Genomic DNA, 22,745 nt, shown 5'->3' on the forward strand with positions numbered 1-22,745 from the left:
ACCTAGTTGGTGTTGTAGTTGTAATTTCAAAAGGCCATTCCACCGTTCTGTCAACCCAGCTGCTTCAGGATGATAGGGAACATGGCAAGACCGGTGAATTCCATGAGCATGAACCCACTACCACACTTCTTTAGTGGTAAAGTGAGTGCCTTGGTCAGAGGCAATGCTGTGTGGAATACCATGATGGTGGATAAGACATTCCGTGAGTCCACTGATGGTAGTCTTGGCAGAAGCATTGCGTGCAGGATAGGCAAACCCATATCCAGAGGAAGTGTCTATTCCAGTGAGGACAAACCTCTGCCCTTTCCATGATGCAAGAGATCCAATGTAATCACCCTGCCACCAGGTAGCTGGCTGATCACCTGAGGAATGGTGCCATATCGCGGGCTCAGTGTTGGTCTCTGCTGCTGGCAAATTGGGCACTCAGTGGTGGCCGTAGCCAGATCAGCCTTCGTGAGTGGAAGTCCATGTTGCTGATCCCATGCATAACCTCCATCCCTGCCATGATAGCCACTTTGTTCTGGGGCTCATTGGGCAATGACAGGGGTGGCTGAAAAAAGAGGCTGAGTGGTGTCTACAGAATGGGTCATCCTATCCACTTGATTATTAAAATCCTCATGCACTGAGGTCACCCACTGGTGAGCACTCACATGGGATACAAATATCTTCACAGTTTTTGACCACTCAGAGAGGTCCATCCACATACCTCTTCCCCAAATTTCTTTGTCACCAGGTTTCCAATTATGCTTCTTCCAAGTCCCTGACCATCCAGCCAAACCATTGGCTACAGCCCATGAATTAGTGTATAATCACGTATCTGGCCATTTTTCCTTCCATGCAAAGTGCACAGCCAGGTGCGCTGCTCGAAGTCCCGCCCACTGGGAGTATTTTCCTTCACCACTGTCCTTCAGCGATGTCCTAGAAAGGAGCTGTAGTGCTGCAGCTGTCCACTTTCAGGTGGTGCCTGCATATCGTGCAGAACCATCTATGAACCAGGCCCTGGTCTTCTCTTCCTCTATCAGCTGATCATAGGGAACGCCCCATGAGGCCACCAGTGCAGGCTGGGGGAGAGAAGGCAGGGTGGCAGGAGTGGGAACCATTGGCATTTGAGTCACTTCCTCATGTAATTTACTTGTGCCTTCGGGACCTGCTCAAGCCCGATCACAAATATACCACTTCCATTTAATGATGGAATGCTGCTGTGCGTGACCCACTTTATGGCTAGATGAGTCAGAAAGCACACAGTTCATGATAGGCAGTTCAGGTCACATGATGACTTGGCCCATAGTCAAACACTCAGTTTCCACCAAAGCCCAGTAACAGGCCACGAACTGTCTCTCAAAAGGAGAGTAGTTATCTGGAGAAGATGTCAGGGCCTTGCTCCAAAATCCTAGAGGCCTCCACTGTGAGTCACCTGTGAGACCTGTCAACAGCTCCACTGCCACCTCAAGCACCAATGGACCTGCTGGGTCATATGGCCCAAATGGCAGAGCAGCTTGCACAACGGCCTGGACATATTGCAGAGCCTTCTCCTTTTCTGGATCCCACCGAAAACTGGCGACCTTTAGAGTCACTCGATAAATGGGACAGAGTAACACATCCAAATGAGGAATGTATTTCCTCTCACATCCAAATAGGCCCATTAGGTGTTGTGCCTCTTTCTTGGTAGTAGGAGGGGCCAAATGAAGCAACTTATCCTTCACTTTAGAAGGAACACCTTAACAGTCCCCACACCCCTAGACCCCTAGAAATTTTACTGAGGTAGAAGATCCCTGAATTTTAGTTGGATTTATTTCCCACCCTCTGGCACACAAATGTCTCACCAATAAGTCTGGTGTGTTTGCTACTTCCTGCTCACTTGATCCATTCAGCATAATGTCATCAATGTAATGGACCAGTGTGATATCTTGCAGAATCGAAAAGCATTCAAGAGCTCTCCAAATAAAATTATGACACAAAGTCGGAGGGTTGATATACCACTGAGGTAGCAACAGTAATGGTGTATTGCAGGCCTTGCCAGCTGAAGGCAAGTTGCTTCTGGTGGGCCTTATGGACAGAAATGGAGAAAAAGGCATTTGCCAAGTCAATGACTGCATACCAGGTACCAGGAGATGTGTTAATTTGCTCAAGCAATGAAACCACATCTGGTACAGCAACTGCAATTGGAGTCACCACTTGGTAAAGCTTACGGTAATCCACTGTCATTCTCTAAGATCCATCTGTCTTCTGCACAGGCCAAATGGGAGAGTTAAATGGGGACGCCATAGGAATCACCACCCCTGTGTCTTTCAAGTCCTTGATGGTAGCACTAATCTCCGCAGTCCCTCTAGAGATACAATATTGTTTTTGATTTACTAGTTTTTAAATTTACTTTTTGGTTTGATTTACTATTTTTCTAGGTAGAGACAACTCAGATGGCTTCCATTTGGCCTTTCCTACCATAGTAGCCCTCACCCTTCCAATCAGGGAGCCAATGTGGGGGTTCTACCAGCTACTGAGTATGTCTATGCCAATTATGCATTCTGGCATGGGGAAATGACCACAGGATGAGTCCAGGGACCCACTGGACCCACTGCAAGTTGGACCTGAGCTAAAACTCCATTAATTACTAACCTCCTGCTCTTTACAGGAAATGCACGAGGGGAAAAGAAAACACACACACAATACTTCTAAGTGTAAACAGCCTTTTTTCCAAGTATATGGCAATACAGCTATAATAAATCACAGCAGGAAAGGGAGAGGGCATATATATATGCATATATGTATCTATAACTGTGTGTGTATATATATGTATGTATACACACACACACTCACCAGACTATGGAGAAATCATCACCAGACTGGGAAGCAACAGCCTAGGCTCCAGAGTTGGCCACCCATCTATGCACAGACAAGGAGGGGTCTTGTGGAGCTTCAGTGTGGTCTGGGACCCTAGCTCATTTGTAACGAGTTGTTTGGTATGAGGCCCAGTCACGAGGGCCCTTCGTGCCTGGCTTCAAGAAACACAAAAAGGTCAACTTGTTTTTGTGATTGTCTTTTGTTTTTCAATAACTAACATACAGGAACAGATTTGTCTGAAACAATGCTAGATAAACCCCTCAAGAGGTTCATGCAATCTGTTCCGGGACTTGGTGACCATTGTTTCTGTCCATGTTCAATTGAGTTCAGATTAATATTTAACTTTTCCTCCACACGTCTGTAAGCCTCAACTTTAACTGGAGGACCACAATGATGCTTTGGGTCCCCTGGAATCAATGTCAGCTCAGAGCCAGTGTCCAGTAGTCCCCCAAATATCTCATCATTTCCCTTTCCCCAATGCACAATTACCCTGGTAAAAGGCCAGAAGTCTCCTTGGGGAAGGATGGGAGAAAGATTCACTGTATAATTTCTCAGTAATGTAGTGGGGTCCTTCCTTAAGGGACCCGGCCTCCCCTTCATTCAAGGGGTTCTGGATCTATAAACCGGCTCAATTCTGGAAATTGATTGAGGGGCATGATTCTCTGTTTTTATAATTCAAATTAGTCTTTTGTCCATTCGACCTAGAAGTTTTCTGTTTGTATAATTTAAGTAGGAATGCAGTAGGCTTTCTATTGGTTTCACTTCTAGGAACACCATGATTAACTAGCCAATGCCAGAGCTCTACACACGTCAGACCATTCTGCATTCTGATTACCACTTTGCCTCTGCTATCCATTATGTTAGCTATGCCCACCTTGCCTTTGACAGTTGAGTGCCACCACTTGGCCCCTACCACCTCAGTATCCAATTATTTCCATTGCATTTAAATTTTGTTATTGAGTGACTGCAGTTCCCACTGTTAGATCTGACATACAGAGAAGAGCAATTACAGGGCTCTTCAAAAATGCAGGCGCTGCCCTCACAAATCTATTTCACAAGGCATTGGTCAAGAATATATCTTCCGGATCCTTCCAACTGGAATGAGTAGTTCTAAAGTGACTAATCCACTCCACCATCCCAATCTCCCTAAATCTTTGGATCCTTCCTCTACATTAAACCAAGGGAGATCAGGCATTTCCAGCTCGCTGGCAGTGGGCCATCTTTTAATCCATATTTCAGCTAACCAAGCAAATAAACTATTAGAACTTTTTTAACTCCTTGAACTGCAACATTGAATGCAGAATCTCTGCTTAGGCGGCCCAAATCAATACATTCAGGCTGATCCAACTCTATGTTCCTTCCACCATTATCCCACACCCTTAATAGCCATTCCCATGCTTGTTCTCCAGATTGCTGTTTATATAAATTAGAGAACTCAGGCCAGGTGTGGTGACTCATGCCTGTAGTCCCAGCACTTTGGGAGGCTGAGGCGGTCTGATCATGAGGTCAGGAGATCGAGACCATCTGAAGGGGGCCTGCCCCTCCACACTTGTGGGTATTTCTCATCAGGTGGAGATGAGAGACTGAGAAAAGAAACAAGACACAGAGACAAACTATAGAGAAAGAACAGTAGGCCCAGGGGACCGGCACATTCAGCATGTGAGGACCTGCACCCGCATCAGTCTCCAAGTTTCCTCAGTATTTATTGATTACTATTTTCACTATCTCAGCAAGGGGAGTGTGGCAGAACAGGGTTAACAGGGTGATGTGTGGAGAAGGTCAGCAGGAAAACATGTGAGTAAAGGAATCTGCGTCATAAATAAGTTCAAGGGAAGGTACTGGGCCCGGATGTGCACTAGGCTAGATTTATGTTTCTCTTTACCCAAACATCTCAGTATGGCAAAGAGTGACAGAGCAGTATTGCTGCCAGCATATCTTGCCTCTAGCCACAGGGTGGCTTTGTCCTATCTCAGAATAGAACAAAGGGTCAGCTTTACACTGAGACATTCCATTCCCAGGGACCTGCGGGAAACAGAGGCCTTCCTCTTATCTCAACCGCAAAGGGCCTTTCTCTTTTACTATTCCTCCTGAGCACAGACCCTGTACGGGTGTCGGGCTGGGGGACAGTAACGTCTTTCCCTTCCCACGAGGCCATATCTCAGGCTGTCTCAGTGGGGGGAACCTTGGACAATACCCAGGCTTTCTTGGGCAGAGGTCCCTGCGGCTTTTCTCAATGCATTGTGTCCCTGGTTAATAGAGATTGGAGAATGGCGATGACTTTTACTAAGCATACTGCCTGCAAACGTACTGTTAACAAGGCACATCCTGCACAGCCCTAAATCCCATAAAACTTTATTCAATACAGCACATATTTCTGTGAGCACAGGGTTGGGGCTAAAGTTACAGGTTAACATCATCTCAAAGCAGAACAATTTTTCTTTGTACAGATCAAAATGGAGTTTCTTATGTCTTCCTTTTTCTACACAGACACAGTAATAGTCTGATCTCTCTTTGTTTTCCCCACACTATCCTGGCTAACACGGTGAAACCCCATCTCTACTAAAAAATACAAAAAAATTAGCCAGGAGTGGTGGCAGGTGCCTGTAGTCCCAGCTACGTGGGGGGCTGAGGTAGGAGAATGGCGTGAACCTGGGAGGCAGAGCTTGCAGTGAGCCAAGATCATGCCACTGCACTCCAGCCGGGGCAACAGAGCCAGACTCCATCTCAAAATAAAAATAAATAAATAAATACATAAATAAATAAGAGAACTCAAACAGTTCTTTTCGAATGTAGCGCACCTCCCCATGAGTCACACTCTCAACCTCACCTCTAGGGGGCCACTGGGACTTCAGTCTATTTACAGATCTAGAGGCAAACAGAGGTGCTGGGGGTGGCTTCTGAGGAAAACCAATATTATCTTGACTGGCAACTGCCTCAGGGGAGGCCATCACTGTTGCCTCAGGCAGCGCAGGATTTATCTCCTCAGTCAAAGGTGGAAAAGCTGATGGCAGCATAGGTCACGGAGGGAATGTTGCCACTACTGGAGATGGGGAAGCTGTTTCTTCTGGCAAAAAAGGTTCATCAGAGTTTACAAACTTAGTGTCCCCAGCTTCATCAGGGCCCCTCCAACACATCCCCATTCCAAGTTGCAGGGTCTCATTCTTTTCCAGTCAATGCCTTCACTTTAACAGTAGGCACCTGGCGAAGCTCTACATGCATCTTTCGTTGCAGGTCAGCCACTGGCATGATAAGAGTTTGTGTCTCTTTTTCCACAATTTCAGCTGTTTCTCTGTAGGAGATAAGAATCTCACTCAGGGCAATCTTAGCAGATCTGAGGCTCAGTATCTACTTTTGAAGCTGGGAGACAGAATCCCTGAATTTGTTTTTTTTTTTTTTTTTTTTTTTTTTTTTTTTTTTTTTTTTGAGACAGAGTCTCGCTCTGTCGCCCAGGCTGGAGTGCAGTGGCCGGATCTCAGCTCACTGCAAGCTCCGCCTCCCGGGTTTACGCCATTCTCCTGCCTCAGCCTCCCAAGTAGCTGGGACTACAGGCGCCCGCCACCTCGCCCGGCTAGTTTTTTGTATTTTTAGTAGAGACGGGGTTTCACCATGTTAGCCAGGATGGTCTCGATCTCCTGACCTTGTGATCCGCCCGTCTCGGCCTCCCAAAGTGCTGGGATTACAGGCTTGAGCCACCGCGCCCAGCCTATTATTTTCTTTTATCACTTTGTCCACTGAACTTAGGAGCAACCAGCCAGCTTCATTATGTTCCTTGGTGTTCCATATATGGTCATGGGTACTATGTATAGTCACTGAACTCCTTGCCTCTCACAAGTGGTGAATCAGGAGTGTCAAATGCATTTATTTTGCATAACTCTCTAAACAGTTTCTGCCAAGGACTATTGGTGTTCTCCATACTATTAGAAATAGAGTCCTTAGCATTTTTGGGTGGAATCATATTAAGCAGCCAACTCCAGAAACCCCAAAACCAATGAAAGAACTCCATCCTTAATATTCTGTTCCTCTAGAACCACTCCTGGTACCAAAATCTGTATTAGTCAGGGTTCTCTTAGAGGGACAGAACTAATAGGATATATACATATATATACATATACATATTTGTACTTAATAAACTTATATATATATATGATCTTATTAAATATTAACTTACACAATCACAAGGTCCCACAATAGGCTGTGTGCAAGCTGAGGAACAAGGAGAGCCAGTCCAAGTCCCAAAACTGAACAACTTGGAGTCTGATGTTCAAGGGCAGGAAGCATCCAGCATGGGAGAAAGATGTAGGCTGGGAAGCTAGGCCCATCTTGCCTCTTCACATTTTTCTGCCTGCTTTATATTCACTGGCAGCTAACTAGATGGTGCCCACTCAATTAAGGGTAGATCTGTCTTCCCCCCAGCCCACTGACTCAAATGTTAATCTCCTTGGGCAACAACCAGACAGACACTCCCATGATCAATATTGCATCCTTCCATCCAATCACACTGACACTCAGTATTAACCATCGCATCCTCAATGGCTGCAAATATCATGAAAATAAAGAACACTAACTTTTTGTCTCCTGATGAAAATCATGAAAAAGTCAAATCAAATCTGGTTCTAATCAAGTCTTCAGGACAATTTATAGGTTTACAGTTAATGCAGAGGAAAGAGGAAGAGGTGAAAACACTACAAATGCAATTAGTCAGACCCAAACTCTGAAAAACTACATCACTAATGACCTAAGTTTTCGATAATTCAAAGATAGGAAAAAATAAATGAGGAAAAACTAAAGAACAAAATAAGATTATAAAATAAAAATGGAGCAACTGAAACATTTGAAACATATTTGAACACTGATCCAAACAAAAAAACTTTTTAAAAAATTTATGAGACTGTATGGGAAATTTGAAGTTTCTGAACTCGATATAAAAGACTTACTTTTTTGGTGTGAGAAACAGCAGTGTTATTATATTTTTTAAATAAGTCATTTGAGAGTATATTAGTCCATTTTCCCACTGCTATAAAGAAATACCCAAGACTGGGTAATTTATAAAGGAAAGAGGTTTAATTGACTCATAGTTTCACGTGGCTGGGGAGGCCTCAGGAAAGTTACAATCATGATGGAAGGGGAAGCAAGCACGTCTTACATGGAGGTAGGAGAACAAACAGCAGGAAAAACTGCCACTTATAAAACCACCAAATCTTGTCAGAACTCACTATCATGAGAACAGCATGGGGGAAACTACCACCATGATGCAATCACTTCCCTCCCTCCGTGTCAGGATTACAATTGAAGATGAGATTTGGGTAGGGACACAGAGCCAAAACATATTAGTGAGATACATGCTGAAAGATTTATCAGTGAAATGGCAATGCCATAAATATTCAGGAAACAAAATTGGGTTCTCGAATATGATAGCAGGAATGGGGAGAAATTGTTGATATGTCTTTCAGAATGCAGAGCAAAAATCCCAAGAGATGGGAAATACAGTATAATTTTTTAGAAAAGAAAGAAAAGAACAGTCCAAGAAATCTAACATCCAAGTATTAGAAGTGCTAGGAAGAAAAAAAAAAAAGAGAGAAAACTCACAGAAGGCAATCACCATGGCAATTATTTAATGAAATTTCCTAGAACTGAAATGCTTCCCTGAATGCCTAACTCAGCAGATAAAATCAAGCATGGAAAAATCATAGCACCATGAAGTTTCAGAATACTGTTATACAATAGTTCGAAATTGTTGGGAAACTCTACAAGGCTCCAAAGAGAGGAAGAGTTCACGAACAAAGAGTCAGGAATAAAAATGACTTAGAAGTTGTCAAGAAAAATACTGCAAGTTAGAAGACAAATGGACCAATACCTTCAGAGCTCTGAAAGTATTTTCAGTTAGAATTTGGAATTGCTATTTATGCTTTCTCAAGGAAATACTGGAGGATATGTTCTGTGGCAGGCCAATTCTCCCTGACAATCACACAGACAGGCCTGCATAGCACTTCAGTCACACAGACAAATTTCAATAGAGCTGCCTTAACACTGAGCAAACAGTTAAGCCTAGGGAAATCAGTGCCCAGACATCAAAGCTAGAAATGAAACATATGGTCAGTAGGAGGCTTGCATGGGCTTCTCCCTAACCTGGAGCAAACCAAAATAATAGAGACAGCCTTACATTCCTAGTGCCAGGACCCATATCTCAGACAAGTCAAGGTAACAGAGGCAGCTGTTTGAATAGATTCATTGGAGAGTCTAAGGCAGCTCTCCAGAATAAGCTGTAAAAAAGATAAGATAGAAATAATCACTCTGGTACCACAGTAAACAGGCCTTGAAGGTACTAGGGCCCTTTTAATCAGACTTAGCAAGCATTTTTTGCCTCTGACCTTCTAGTGGAAACAAAATAAGTTACCAATAGGCTTAGGCAAATGCTATACTGCATGTAGGCACATAACCCCAACCTATATAAGCACTAAGAAAGTTGTAACACTTTGAATTGGTCTGGTGGAATTATCTCCGGCCTTCTCCCTGTATCCAGTTACAGCAATAAATTCCCTTCCTCCTTAGTTTGTCTGCTTCTCATTATTGGGCCTCGAGAAAACACAGCCAGATCCAGCTTGGTTCCAGGAACAAAAATTTTGGCAAGCCAGCCAGGAGGCCGCCAGGATGGTGCTGCCTTTGGTGACTGGCAGTTTGCGAGGAGACAGTCATGAGGAAACTCCCAGCAGTTACTGGGTAAGATTGTCCTGGGGACTCTACTGAGGGCTGTCCCGTGGACAAAACCGCATATCCTTTTCATCACTGGGATAGAACGGAAGTTTGGCAGGCGCAGACATGCTCAAAGGGTCAGTGAAAACCGGACCATTTATTATTTCCTTATCTGGGCTATTAAGCCTTTTGTTCAGTACCATTAGGAAGATAATAGGTCTTTTTTGTACACGCGTTTGCTACTTGGTTTGCAGGCCTTTTTCACCTAGGCGCACTTCCTTCTGTGTCTATCTGACACTATCTCTGTGTCCGTGTCTATCTGAAACTATCTCTGTGTCTGTACCCATAGCCTTGTTGAATCTAAGATGGGGAATGCGGCTCCCTTCCCCCAGGGAGCCCTCTGGGAAAGATCCTGTCGGATTGGAAACAGTATGGGTACTCTCCCATTACTAAAAATAAAATGATTTACTGTTGTAATATGGCTTAGCCAACATATGTTTTGGGATCTGGGGAATGGTGGCCAATTTTTGGATCTTTAAGCTACTTTACTATCTATCAGAACAGTTTTGTCAGTGTCAGGGGAGACAGGCAGAGGAGCCTTATACACAAGCGTTTATGTTACCGCATAATCAAGAAGTCAAAGGAAATAAGCTAATGGTGCAGCGCTCAGACAAGGTTTGTCTCAAGTCCCAGGGAGAGGGAGAAAAGGAATTAGAGACTCAACAAGTATTAAATGTGCTTAACCCAGTAAGTGACGACCCAGAGGGAGTCAATGCCCCGCCACTCACTCAAAAGGGGGAAGGACCTTCACCCCTGGAATAGGAGGAGGCTGCAAAAATAGTCTCTTCCTCCCAAACTAGACAAGGCACTAAATTTGACCAGGGAGATACTGAGCCAGGAGTAGGGCAATTTTCCCTCCAACAATATCCTGTGGGAGTTCATAAGCAAGGAGCCGGCAGGATATTATTTGGCATATAGTCCTTTCCCATGTCTGATTTACTGAATTGGAAAAATTCCAATTCTCCTGCAGGGCGGATCCCCAGAAGATGACCGAATTGTGTACTGCTATCTTTGCCACCCATCGCCTTACGTGGGCTGATGTGCAAGCCCTCCTAAACATCACGCTCATAGCAGATGAGAGAAGGCTAGTGTTAGACAGGCAAAGGAGGAGGCACCGTGCCTTCATGATGAAAGCCCCAATGATAGCCCGGACCCTAAAGAGGCAACTCCCCCAACTGATCCAAATTGGGATCCTAATGAGGCAGGTGGAGCTAGGATGAATCATCTGGAACACTATAGAAAGTGCATCCTAAAGGGCATTGGATCAAGGGTGCCAAGACCTGAAAGTCTGAACAAAGTACAGGCACTTTAGCAGACACCTATTGAGGACCCCTCAGAATTTACGGAACAGATCTCTCAGACATATAGAAAGTATACAGAGTTAGACCCGCAGGACCCTGAATTAGAATGGTGGATATGACCTTTATAGGGCAAAGTGCCCCAGACATTAGGAAGAAACTACAAAAAGTGGAGGGGGCTATTGGAATGAAGCGTCCCAATTAATCAACATTGCATTCAAGGTACATAATAGCAGGGAGGCCGAGGAAACCAAGGCACTTCGGCAGGCAGCTGTACTCCTGGCAGCTGCAGGAGGAAACCCAAAGTAAAAAGGACCCCCAAGGCAGAAAGGGAAAGTAGAAAAGGACCAGTATCCTTGCTGTCAGGAAATAGGACACTGGAAGACAGACTGCCCCAAGTTAACTCAGAAGGAACCCAGGTCACTTATGGCTGTCAAACCCAAAAATGAATCCGAGGAAGATTGAGGGTGCCCAAGACTCCCAGCAGCTCCAACTCTAACTGACACCAAAATTTCCCCAAAGGAGCCTCGGGTAAAGTTGATACTGGTGCTCGTTATTCAGTAGTTAATACACCAATCACTAAGCTTTCTGATACTTTCTGTCAATATAGTCAGGGTAAGTGGGCAATTGAAATCAGAACAGTTCCTGCACCCCCTTTCATGTAAAGTGGGCAACAATTTGATAACTCACCAATTCACTTATGTGCCAGACTGCCTGATACCTTTACTTAGCAGAGATTTACTACACAAGTTAGAGACTCAGATCATCTTCCACTCAGAGAAACGTCAGCTGTGCCTTCAAATGCCTCCAGAGCATGGACTGCGGCTGCAAGCACTGCTGGCGAGCACTGAGGCCCCACACCCTGAGGCAGAGGCAATTCCTCCAGAAGTCCTCGACAAGGTGAAGCCAGAGGTCTGGGTATCAGATCAACCTGGGAGGGAAATTAATGTGAGTCCAATAAAAAACAAACTGAAGGAAGGGGCCCCAGCCTGTCCAGAAAAAGGCAATACCCCTTAAAGAAGGAAGTCTTGGAAGTTATCCAGCCGTTATTAATCTGGTTTTGGCAATATGGCAATATGGCTTAATAAAGCCTTGTCAGTCCTCATACAATACTCCTTTCCTGCCATTAAAGAATCCTCGTTCCCATAAGTATAGGTTTGTGCAAGATATCAGAGCAATTAATGATATTGTGGAAGGCATTCACCCCACTGTGGCTAACCCATATGCTATGTTTGCTTTACTACCTAAGTATAACGAACGGTTTACAGTGTTAGACTTAAAGGATGCCTTCTTTTGCATACCAGTGGAAATAAAAAGCCAACTATTGTTTGCTTTCGAGTGGACAGACCCTGAGACAGCTGCACAGTTTCAATATTGCTGGACTGTATTTTAAACTCAAGGGTTTAAAAACTCCCCAACTGTATTTGGAGAGACTTTGATTCAAGCCTTGAGAGGCTTGCAATTAGAAAATGGGGTGTACTTCAATATATGGATGAGTTATTAATTTCTAGCACCTCAAAACAAGAATGTCAAGAAAACACTGTAAAGGCCCTAAACCACTTGGCAGCTTGTGAGTATAAAGTTTCAAGTAAGAAGGCCTAAATATGTAAGCAAACTGTAGAATACTTAGGGTTTCTGTTACAAGATCAACTAAAGCTCTGACGGTGGAAAGGCGAGTGCAATTGCCTCCATCACAACGCTCACAACCAGGAAGCAACTAAAGGGCTTCCTAGGAATGGCAGGATTTTGTAAAATCTGGAGTCCCAATTATGGGTTAATAGTAAAGCAGCTATATCTAAAAGGAGCAGACCATGGGAAATCAAACACTAAATCACATTTGAACAACTAAGCATAAATTAATATCTGCTCTGGCTCCGGGACTGCCAAACCCACACAAACTTTTCCAACTTTATGTGCATGAAAGACTAGGTCTAGCACTCTGGGTCTTAACACAAAACCTGGGAGAAATACTACAACCAGTGGCCTATTTTTCAAAGCAGCTCCATACCGTGGCTAGGGGCTGGCCCCCTTGTTTTAGGGCAGTAGCCACCACCTGCCTGTTGCTCAAGGAAGCTGAGAAGCTGATCTAGGTCAGCCCACCACGATTTCTGTGCCACACTAAGTCTTGGCGTTGTTAGAACAAAAGGTGGTTATTGGTTAACGGCAGGCAGATTAGGCCAATATCAGGCTATCCTGCTTGATGACCCTGCAGTGAGACTGCAGACCCCTGGAACCTGAAACCCCACCACTTTGCTGCCACCTACTGGGGAATCAAAGGAACTAATACATGACTGCCTAGAAGCTACTGATCAAGAGTTTTCTAGCCCCCCAGATTTGAAGGACACAGCCCTCTCATGTGCAAACCGGACATTGTTCAGGAACAGGAACAGTTTAGCCATTAATGGAAGGAGGAACACTGCCTGTTTTGTAGTGAGTCTCAGAGGGAATAGAGGCAATAAATCTCCCAACGGGGACTTCTGCACAGAAAGCTCAGTTAATCGCCCTTACTAGAGCCTTGCAACTGTCCCAAAGTAAGAGTGCCAACATGTACACTGATTCCAAAAACGCCTTCATAATAGTCCATGCACAGGGTACTATCTGGAAAGAAAGGGGCCTACTGAAGGCTGACAATACTGAAATCAAATACACAAGGCAAGTGTTAGAGCTACCAGAGGCAATAAAGGCCCCAAGAGAAATAGCTGTTATGCATTGCCCAGGCCATCAGCACAACAATTCTGAAGTAGCTAGGGGAAATGCTTTCTTAGATTACACAGCCAGGCACATGGCCAGCTCCAATGTTGAACTCCGGGCTCCTTTAATTCCCCAAATAGATTTGGCAGCCTTCAGACCCAGGTACAGTCTTGAGGATGAAAAGACTACCAAAGACAAAGGGTTTATTCAGGATGAAAAATGGCTGGAAATTGAATGGCAAAGGCCTAGTTTGGGTGTCAGAGATAAAATTTCTTTTATCCTATTCTTTCTCTTTACACCTAGAATTGTTTCTGCACACACTGCTAACCTCTTTCCACAATGGGCACAGGACTATGCAGACAGCCTCCAGCAGGATCCCTGTTGGGCCTATGGCCTGTTACCCCTTTCTAGCACCACAGGTTTACCATGGTGGGTCTCACCTAAGCAAGGGAAAGATTGGAGACATATACAAGGCTTCCTGGATTTAAAACACTGGGCCGGGTCACAAATGATGGGAGTGACTAGGGCAAATATATCAGAATGGCTGCACAACTTTAAATGACCTAGGACATGGGTCTTTCCTTCACCCGATACTAAAATATATTCATGATGGCACACCTTTTGGGCAAGATGTCTCGTTAACTTTTGTGTAGAAGTATATGAAAAGAAAAGGAATGAGGCCCCATTTAGAAAGTATAATCCTATGATGCCACTTTTGTGTTAAAAATGAGCCCAACGACCATAATACAGGACAGCCTGGACAGCAAGGGAGAGAGAAACAACCCCTAGAGAATTGGCAAATTGACTTTACTCAAATGCTACCTGCCCCAGGAGGGTACAAATATCTCCTAGTTCTGGTGGACGCCTTCTCAGGCTGGGTAGAGGCATACCCATCCTGCTCTGAGTGGGCAACGGAGGTAGTGAAGGTACTGCTAAAGGAAATCATTCCTCGATATGGGTTTCCTGACATTATCCAGAGTGATAATGGACCTTCATTCACATAGGAAATAGCCCAACAAGTAAGTAAAGTACTAGGGGAAAAATGGGAGCTACACACAGCCTGGAGGCCTCAATCCTCCAGACAAACTGAAATAATAAATCATACCTTAAAAACAACCCTCGCCAAGCTATGTCAGGAAACACAGCTAAAGTGGCTTCAGTTGCTTGGGATTGCTCTGCTCCAGGTAAGAATAGCTCCCAGAAGTGGGATCAAAATAAGTCCCTATGAAATCTTTTCCAGGAGGCCTTTTGCAGCCAACTTGTCCCGGGTGGCTAGAACGTCTCCAGACAAGGAACTAACTGTTAAAACTTATGCCACTCACTTGGAACAAACTCTTAACCCTTTGCATAACTTTGCTTCTAACAGAAATGTCATAGACTTTGCGGAAGCCCACCACCCGCTCCAGTCTGGTGATCACGTGCTGCGGAAGAAATGGAAGGAAGCTGGTCCTGCCCAACAACTACAAGAGAAAGGGAAAGAGCCCTATGACGGGCTGTCCACCACTGACTCGGCACTGACACTAGCAGGCATCCAGCCTTGGGTTCATCATGTGTGGGTGAAGAAATTCCAGTCACCCGAGAACTCCACCATGGGAATACCTGCAACCACTCAATGGGAGGCAGAGCCCCTAGAGGGCCTGAAGTTTCTATTCAGAAAATGATAAGAATTTCTTTTATCCTATTCTTTCTCTTTATACCTAGTATTGTTTCTGCACACACTGCTAACCTCTTTCCACAATGGGCACAGGACTATGCAGACAGCCTCCAGCAGGATTCCTATTGGGTCTGTGGCCTGTTACCCCTCTCTAGCACCACAGGTTTACTGTGGTGGGTCTCACCTACGCGAGGGAAAGATTAGAGACATTTACAAATCTTCCTGGATTTAAAACACTGGCCTGGGTCACAAATGATAGGAGTGACTAGGGCAAACATGTCAGAATGGCCCATAAACATAACTTTAAATGACCCAGGACATGAAAAGTCATTCTTGATTAACAAAACAATAGACAAAGTTATAGCACTAGCTTGTTAGAACCAAAAGTGCCCATGCAAACTTTTAAACCCCAAAATGTTTGATACCAGAGTGGCTTTCTCCAAATTTGGGATGGGCTCATACGGTTAACCACCTCTACTGGGCACTCGAGTCAACTAGCCCCCTTGTGTTGGGAACAATGAAACCACTCCCTTGACCACTGGCCCAATGCCACATGGGTTATGGGATGGATTCTCCCAGATCGGTGCCAACATATTATAGCACTCCAGCAAAGGGATGTATTTGCCACAGACTGGTCTCAACTGCCCAGCCTAAATATTGGGAGCAACAGCCCAGTATGCTCCCAACAGGACTCAGTGGCTTTGTGGCACCAATTTGTGGCCATGGCTCCCTGTAGGCTGGCTAGGATGCTGCAATCTAGGCCTCCCATGAGCACAAGGCTGGTGGGTACAAAAAAAATTAAAAAAAATCCAGCCTGTCTTCCACATATGATTAATAGGTGGACTAAGTCAGTCTTTCATTAGTACGATCATCTAGCTGCAATATTCAAGTCCTCAGTAGGGCTAGGAACTGTTATATGGCATATAGAAGCCCCAGCTAACTTTACCAAAAGGACTCTGAATGACAGCCTCCAGAGCATCTCTCTAATAAATACTGAAATGTGTCACATGCAGAAGGCTATTCTACAAAACCGAATGGCCTTGGACATCCTTACTGTAGCTCAAGGGGAAACTTGTGCCCTCATCAAAACTGAATGCTGTGTATATATTCCAGATAACTCTGGGAACATCTCCCTGGCATTAAAAGATATGCACCAGCAAATTCAGGTCATCTCCAGCCCAGAGTTGTCACTAAGTGATTTCTTGCATCATGGTTTGGTGGAAGGCCCTCTTGGTGGCAGAAAATTCTGACGTTCTTAGCCATTATCCTAGGCATAGGTGTCACTTTATGCTGTGGAATGTATTGCTACTGTGTGCTGTTTCAGAACATTCCTTGGACTCATGCAGTTATGTTCCAACAGGCACTGCCCCTAAGACCCCGAAATGAACAGAGGACAGGTGGACCTCTTCCACTCCAACCCCAGTTCAAGCACCCCTGATGACGACCCCTCTCAGCAGGAAAGAGCCAGAAGGATCACAACGTCCAGCACTCCAGCAGCTCCTCTGCCACAAGCATGACAAAAATCATGCACAAATTGACAGTGGGGATTGCGGCAGGTCAATTCTCCCTGATAATCCCACAGAAAAGTCTCTATGACAATCACACAGACAGGCCTGCACAGCACTTCAGTTACACAGACTAATTTCCACAGAGCTGCCTTAACACTGAGTAAATAGTTAAGCCTAGGGAAATCAGTGCCCAGACATCAAAGCTAGAAATGAAACATGCGGTCAAGACTTCTCCCTAACCTAGAGCAAACCAAAATAAAGAGACAGTCTTGCATTCCTAGTGCCAGGACCCATCTCAGGTCGATGAAATCTGAGACGAGTCAAAGCAAGAGAGGCAGCTGTTTGAATAAATTCACTGGAGAGCCTAAGGCAGATCTCCAAACTAAGCTGTAAAAAAGGTAAGATAGAAGTCATCACTGTCGTACCACAGTAGACAGGCCTTGAAGGTACTGGGGCCCTTTTAATCAGACTTAGCAAGCATTTTTGCCTCTGATCGTCTAGTCAAAACAAAATTAGTTACCAGTAGACTTAGGCAAATGCTATACTGCATGTAGGCACATAACCCCAACCTATATAAGCACGAAGAAAATTGTAACACTTTGAGTTGGTCTGGTGGAATTATCTCTGGCCTTCTCCCTGTATCTGGTTGCAACAATAAATTCCCTTCTTTCCTAGTTTGTCTGCTTCTCGTTATTGGGCCGCGAGAAAACACAGCCTGGCCCGGCTTGGTTCCAGGAACATGTTCCACAAAAAATGAAAGCAAGGCATTCAGAAAACAAGAATTTTTACACTGGAGACAGCTGAAGGGAATCCACAGACTGGTGGAAGGGAATCCCAGGATGACTCTGTGTCCCAGTTCTAGAGGGTGATCAGTGAGATGGCTCTCGGAGAGGTCAGAAGCCCTCAGAAACCTCGTTTGAAAAAAAATGAAATTGATAGAGTATTCACTAGGAATAACCATATTAAAAATGATTCAGACAACAGGCAATAGTTCAGGGTTAAATTCATGGTAACTACTTAAAGTCATCAAAAAGGACACATTTATCCTACCCTCTCTGTACAAACTATATTTCAGGGGAATCAAATAGTTGATAAAGGAAAAGTTTGTGCTGACAGAAGAATTTTAGCTAATGCAGAAAAAAATACTGGATTTATTATTTTTATTTATTGGGTTTATAAAATTTTTTTGAGACGGAGTCTCGCTCTGTCACCCAGGCTGGAGTGCAGTGGCGCAATCTCGGCTCACTGCAAGCTCCGCCTCCTGGGTTCACGCCTTTCTCCTGCCTCAGCCTCCCAAGTAGCTGGGACTACAAGCGCCCACCACCACGTCCAGCTAATTTTTTGAAAAATACTGGATTTAAAAAACACCATTTAAAATACCTTATGAAGTAATATTAACAGATATAGGCAATGATCATCAGTGAGTGCTAAAAAGTATTAGGTGAAAGGTAGGAAAGAGAAATTTATAATGAGGGGATCAGGCTGATACTGCCTGCATCCACTGATCAATCTTAGCATCTCTAAAACTGAGATGCCAAATATCTTGTGCCTTATAATGTGACATAATTAGCTGTGCACAGCATTAATTGTCTTAGTTTGGATTGTTTAAGAAGCAGGCCTGGGGAGAAGAATTCTAGTACAATAATTTGTTTGGGAGGTGATCCTATAAGTTTCCACTATTGGAGTAGGAAAGTGATACAGGGACAGGAAGGAAACCAATAGCGTTTCATCAAAGAGGCATCCTAGGGCCAGGCGTTGTGACTTAGGCCTGTAATCCCAGCACTTTGGGAGGCAGATTGCTTGAGCCCAGAAGTTGGAGACCAACCTGGCCAACATGAAGAAACCCCCTCTCTACAAAATATGCAAAAATTAGCTGGGCATGGTGGTGCACACCTGTAGTCCCAGCTACTCGGGAGGCTGAGGCAGGAGAATTGCTTGAACCCAGGAGGCAGAGGTTGTAGTGAGCCAAGTTCACGCCACTGCACTCCAGCCTGGGCCGAGCAAGACACTGACTCAAGAAAAAGACATCATAGGAAACTGAAGCTTAATCCCACTAGGGAACACTAAGAAACAGCATTGAATATGTGCCTCAGATATATTACCTAAGAGGAGAGGGAGTTGGAGTATTTATGCAACGCTCTTCAGTTGTTAGTCAAGGACTACTCTCAGGGAATATTCATTCCCTGGTATTTTTGGATTGCATGCACATAGGTCAAGAAGACTCTGGACCCAAAGGAAACCCTCATGCAAAGAAATGGAACTACTCACAGGTGGAAGTCAGAATGATATTTGCCATGATAGTAGGAATTAAGGGGGTATAGGTGGGCACCAGCAGTGTTTCCTGTACCGCCCATGAAGTATTTGTTAAAAAAAAAAAAATAGCATGGGTATATTTCTGTAATGTTTCTCTTTGTTTACACAAGAAGTTACTACTTCTTAAGAATAGAAAAAACAACAAAGAATTCCGCAAGGAAAACTATAAATACGTACACACACGTGTATATGTACACACATTCAGACGAAAAATATTTTGCTAAAAGAAAGGTAATAATGGTTTTACTGCATAGCTCAGTTCTAAGTCATACATAGTCATGATAATGTAAACTATGAATATAAACCTTAACAAGATTGCAATATAACTAGATGGAAAAGTTGAAGGGATATGAGAATAAGTATGTGTGTGTGATGGTGCTGGTAGGAGAGGAGAAATAAATTTTCACTTTCTGTTGTGAGAAACCAATAACAAATGCTTCTAAGGTCTGAATGTTTGTGTCACCTTATGATTCATATCTTGAAATCCTACTCCATGCCCAAAGTGATGGAATAGGAGATGCGGCCTACCCATTCAAGTCTCTGGGACTTGCCAGAAGATTTCTAGGTCAATCTGTGAGAAAATTACCCCTCTAGTCAAGCAGTTTCATTCTACCAACGACTCAGCAAAACTGTGGAGGTACATCTTCTCCAACAAGGAAATTTACTTGAATAAAAGCAAGGTAAGAGGAATAGGGCTCAAGGAAACCTGAAATATCACTTATTAATTTCATCTGAAGTATTTCCTTATGGTTAACATAGTCACTTTTTTTTTCTTAGAAAAATTTCCCCAAATAATGAATTTTATAAGGCCAGGTTACTAAAAAATGTATTTTTAAATTATGTCTTGCCTGTAATTTAAAGGAGATCTTCACTGTGAGTGGAAATAGCTTCCTAAAATTCTAGGTTTCTACCAATTATGTGGCATTGAGTAAACCATGTAACTTCCGTGAACCTCAGCTTTCTAATCTGTAAGATCAAGGGGTGGAGGTGGATCAATTTATCTGGATATTCTTTCTGCTCTAAAATTATTCTAGGTTCTTAATTTAGGTGCCAGTAATATCTGAGAATAGTAATTTAATCAAAACCACAAATGGTCTTTGTACCCCTTACTCTATATAAAACATTGTCTTAATATTAATAATTTCTATATGTTAAAGTAACTGAGTAGTAAGTAATGAGATGCAGCATGTCTTCTTTTCCCTGGGTTCTTTTAGCATAATTATGAGATTCATCCAATATTTTTCATGTGTATCAGTAGTTCATTCCATTTTATTGCTGAATAGTATTTTTACAGATATACCATGATTTGATTAGTCTTTCATCTTTTGATGGACATTTGGGTCATTTCAGTTTGAGGCTATTGCAAATAGAGTTGCCATGAACATTCACATACAAACCTTTGTGTGGACATTGGCTTTCTTTTCCCTGGGTAAACCTAGGAGAGGAATCACTGGGCCATATGATAGGTGTATGTTTAATTTTTGTAGAAACTGCCAGAACTGCTTTCCAAAGTGGTTGTACAATTTAACATTCCTCACAGTGACATATAAGAGCTGTAGTTGCTCCAAGTCCTCACCAACACTTGATATGGTTGGTCTTTTTACTCACTGTAGTCATATGCAACAGTTTCTCACTATGGTTTTAATTTGCACTTCCCTAATAATTGATGATGTTGAACATCTTTTCATGTGCTTATTTCCTATCTATATATCTTCTTTGGTTAAGGGTCTGATTAGATATTTTGTCTATTTTTCACTGAGTTCATTCTCTTATTATTAGATTTTTTAAATTACACATCCCACCTCAGACATTTTATTTTTTATCTCTAGAAGTTCAACTTGGGTCTTTTAAAAAATATCTTTCATGCCTCTATTTAACATGAGCAATCTTTCCCCATCCTTTCGAATTTATGAAATATAACTGTGTTAATGTCATTATCTATTCATTATACATGTTTACATCTTTTTGTATTGATTCATTTTTCTCATTAGAGTCATATCTTTCTCTTTTTCTTCTCTTCTTTCCTCCTCCTTATTAATCCCCTGATACTGTGAATTTTACCTTGTTGAACACTGCGTATTTCTGTACTCTATTAAAAATATATTCTTGAGCTGTGTTCTGGGTCACAGTTAAGTTACTTGGAAATAGTTTGATCCATTCATATCTTGTTTGTAGCATCATTAGGTGGTACCAGAGCAGCTTTTTGTTTAGGGTTAATTTTTCTCTATTACTCAGAACACCCTCTTGAGTACTTTGCCCAATGCCAAGGTTTTGCACTCTGGCTGGTGGGAACACAAACTCTTTCTGCTGGTTATGAGCTCCAGACATTTTCCTTCTGCTCCTTCTAGGTGGTGTTTTCTCTGGCCTGCATTAGTTTTCTCACTTGTCTGTGTTCAGGTGGCCTTTCTGTAATCTCTGGAGCTCTCTCTGTGGTAGCTCCCTCTTCGCTGGTACTTTCTCCTATCTCTTGGACTCCCAGCTTCATATCCTTAACTCAGGGTAACTGCTGGTTTTTGTCTAGGCTCCTCCTCCCATAGCAATGGCCTGAAAACTCCCCGCAGCTAGTAAGCTGGGGCAATTATAGGACTTACCTCATTTGTTTTCTCATCTCTCAAGGATCATTGTTCTTCATTGCCTGTTATTCAAAGTCTGAAAACCATCATTCCACATAGCATTTTTGTTGAGGTTATTTTAGTTGTTTCAGGTGGAAGAGTATGTCCCATCCCTGCTACTTTCTTTATCTGCCTAGAAATTGAAGTTGCCTTTTTAAATACTACTACTTTTTATAGTAATAATTTCCTTGCTTTATTTTTTAAGTTTCACCATTTAAATATATATCTTTAGACAATGTAATTTAGTCTTGGAAAAATTGGAAAAATTGGGTTTGGGGGTATGTATTAATTCCGTACTGTCTGCTTCATTTTTCTATAAATCTAAAATTGTCAAAAAAAAAAAGACTACTTTTTTTTAAAAAAATGAATCCTGGCAGCCCAATGCAAATACACTTCTCTCTTGTTAAATCCTCAAATGCTCAACATCCACTGAACCTTTTCAAACAACAACAGCTGGCAAATTCTGTTTACCTCTGGTATCTCAACTTCATTAATGCAGCCCTGCCAGTGATTGACATGGTGTTATATCAGTATTCTATTGCTTCTTCTCTCTTCTGTGGACTTAAAATGAATTATCTGGGTAATATTTCCTGCTCCCTTTTTCTAATAAATATCCTAGAGAGTGGTTGCTTTTTGACTCACCATAGACTCAGACTAGGGAGCATGCCAGCAGAACCTATCTCCTGGTTTTCCATTGTTCCCTAGATAGCTCTTTTTTGGTAATTAGCTAACATTGGCACAACAGTTCCAGCTTCATGGGTGTCCATGTGCTCTCTCTTTCCACTTCTCACCTCCTTCTTCTAATTAAATAAATTAAATAATTACTTTTCTCATTATTTTCCGACAGTCATCTAGAGCAAGTAACATGCTCAAAAGTACAATTTTCAGCATATATTTCAGAGATCCTTTAAAGAAAAATTCTCACCTAGAGCAATTTTTTTTTTTTTTCTGCAGCTGTTGACAAAAGCATTTCTTCCAGCAGTTGAAAAAGCTGCCTAACCAGCTGGTTTACCAGCATGACTTGTAGTTGAGTTTCCCAGTAAAGTCCCCACTGGGCTTGCACATTGGTGAAGGGACATGT

General features: G+C 43.1%; 1 long non-coding RNA gene across 1 annotated transcript; it reads left to right on the forward strand.

Annotated features, from left to right (window-relative positions):
* The first annotated feature begins 9,313 nt into the window (after positions 1 to 9,313).
* On the forward strand, positions 9,314 to 17,413 carry LOC141410380 (uncharacterized). The gene is made up of 2 exons (XR_012435337.1): positions 9,314 to 9,555; positions 14,944 to 17,413. It is a non-coding gene; the product is annotated as an uncharacterized lncRNA (long non-coding RNA).
* The last annotated feature ends 5,332 nt before the right edge of the window (positions 17,414 to 22,745 follow it).

This window comes from Macaca fascicularis, chromosome 5 (assembly GCF_037993035.2).
Source record: "Macaca fascicularis isolate 582-1 chromosome 5, T2T-MFA8v1.1".
Lineage (NCBI taxonomy): Eukaryota > Metazoa > Chordata > Mammalia > Primates > Cercopithecidae > Macaca > Macaca fascicularis.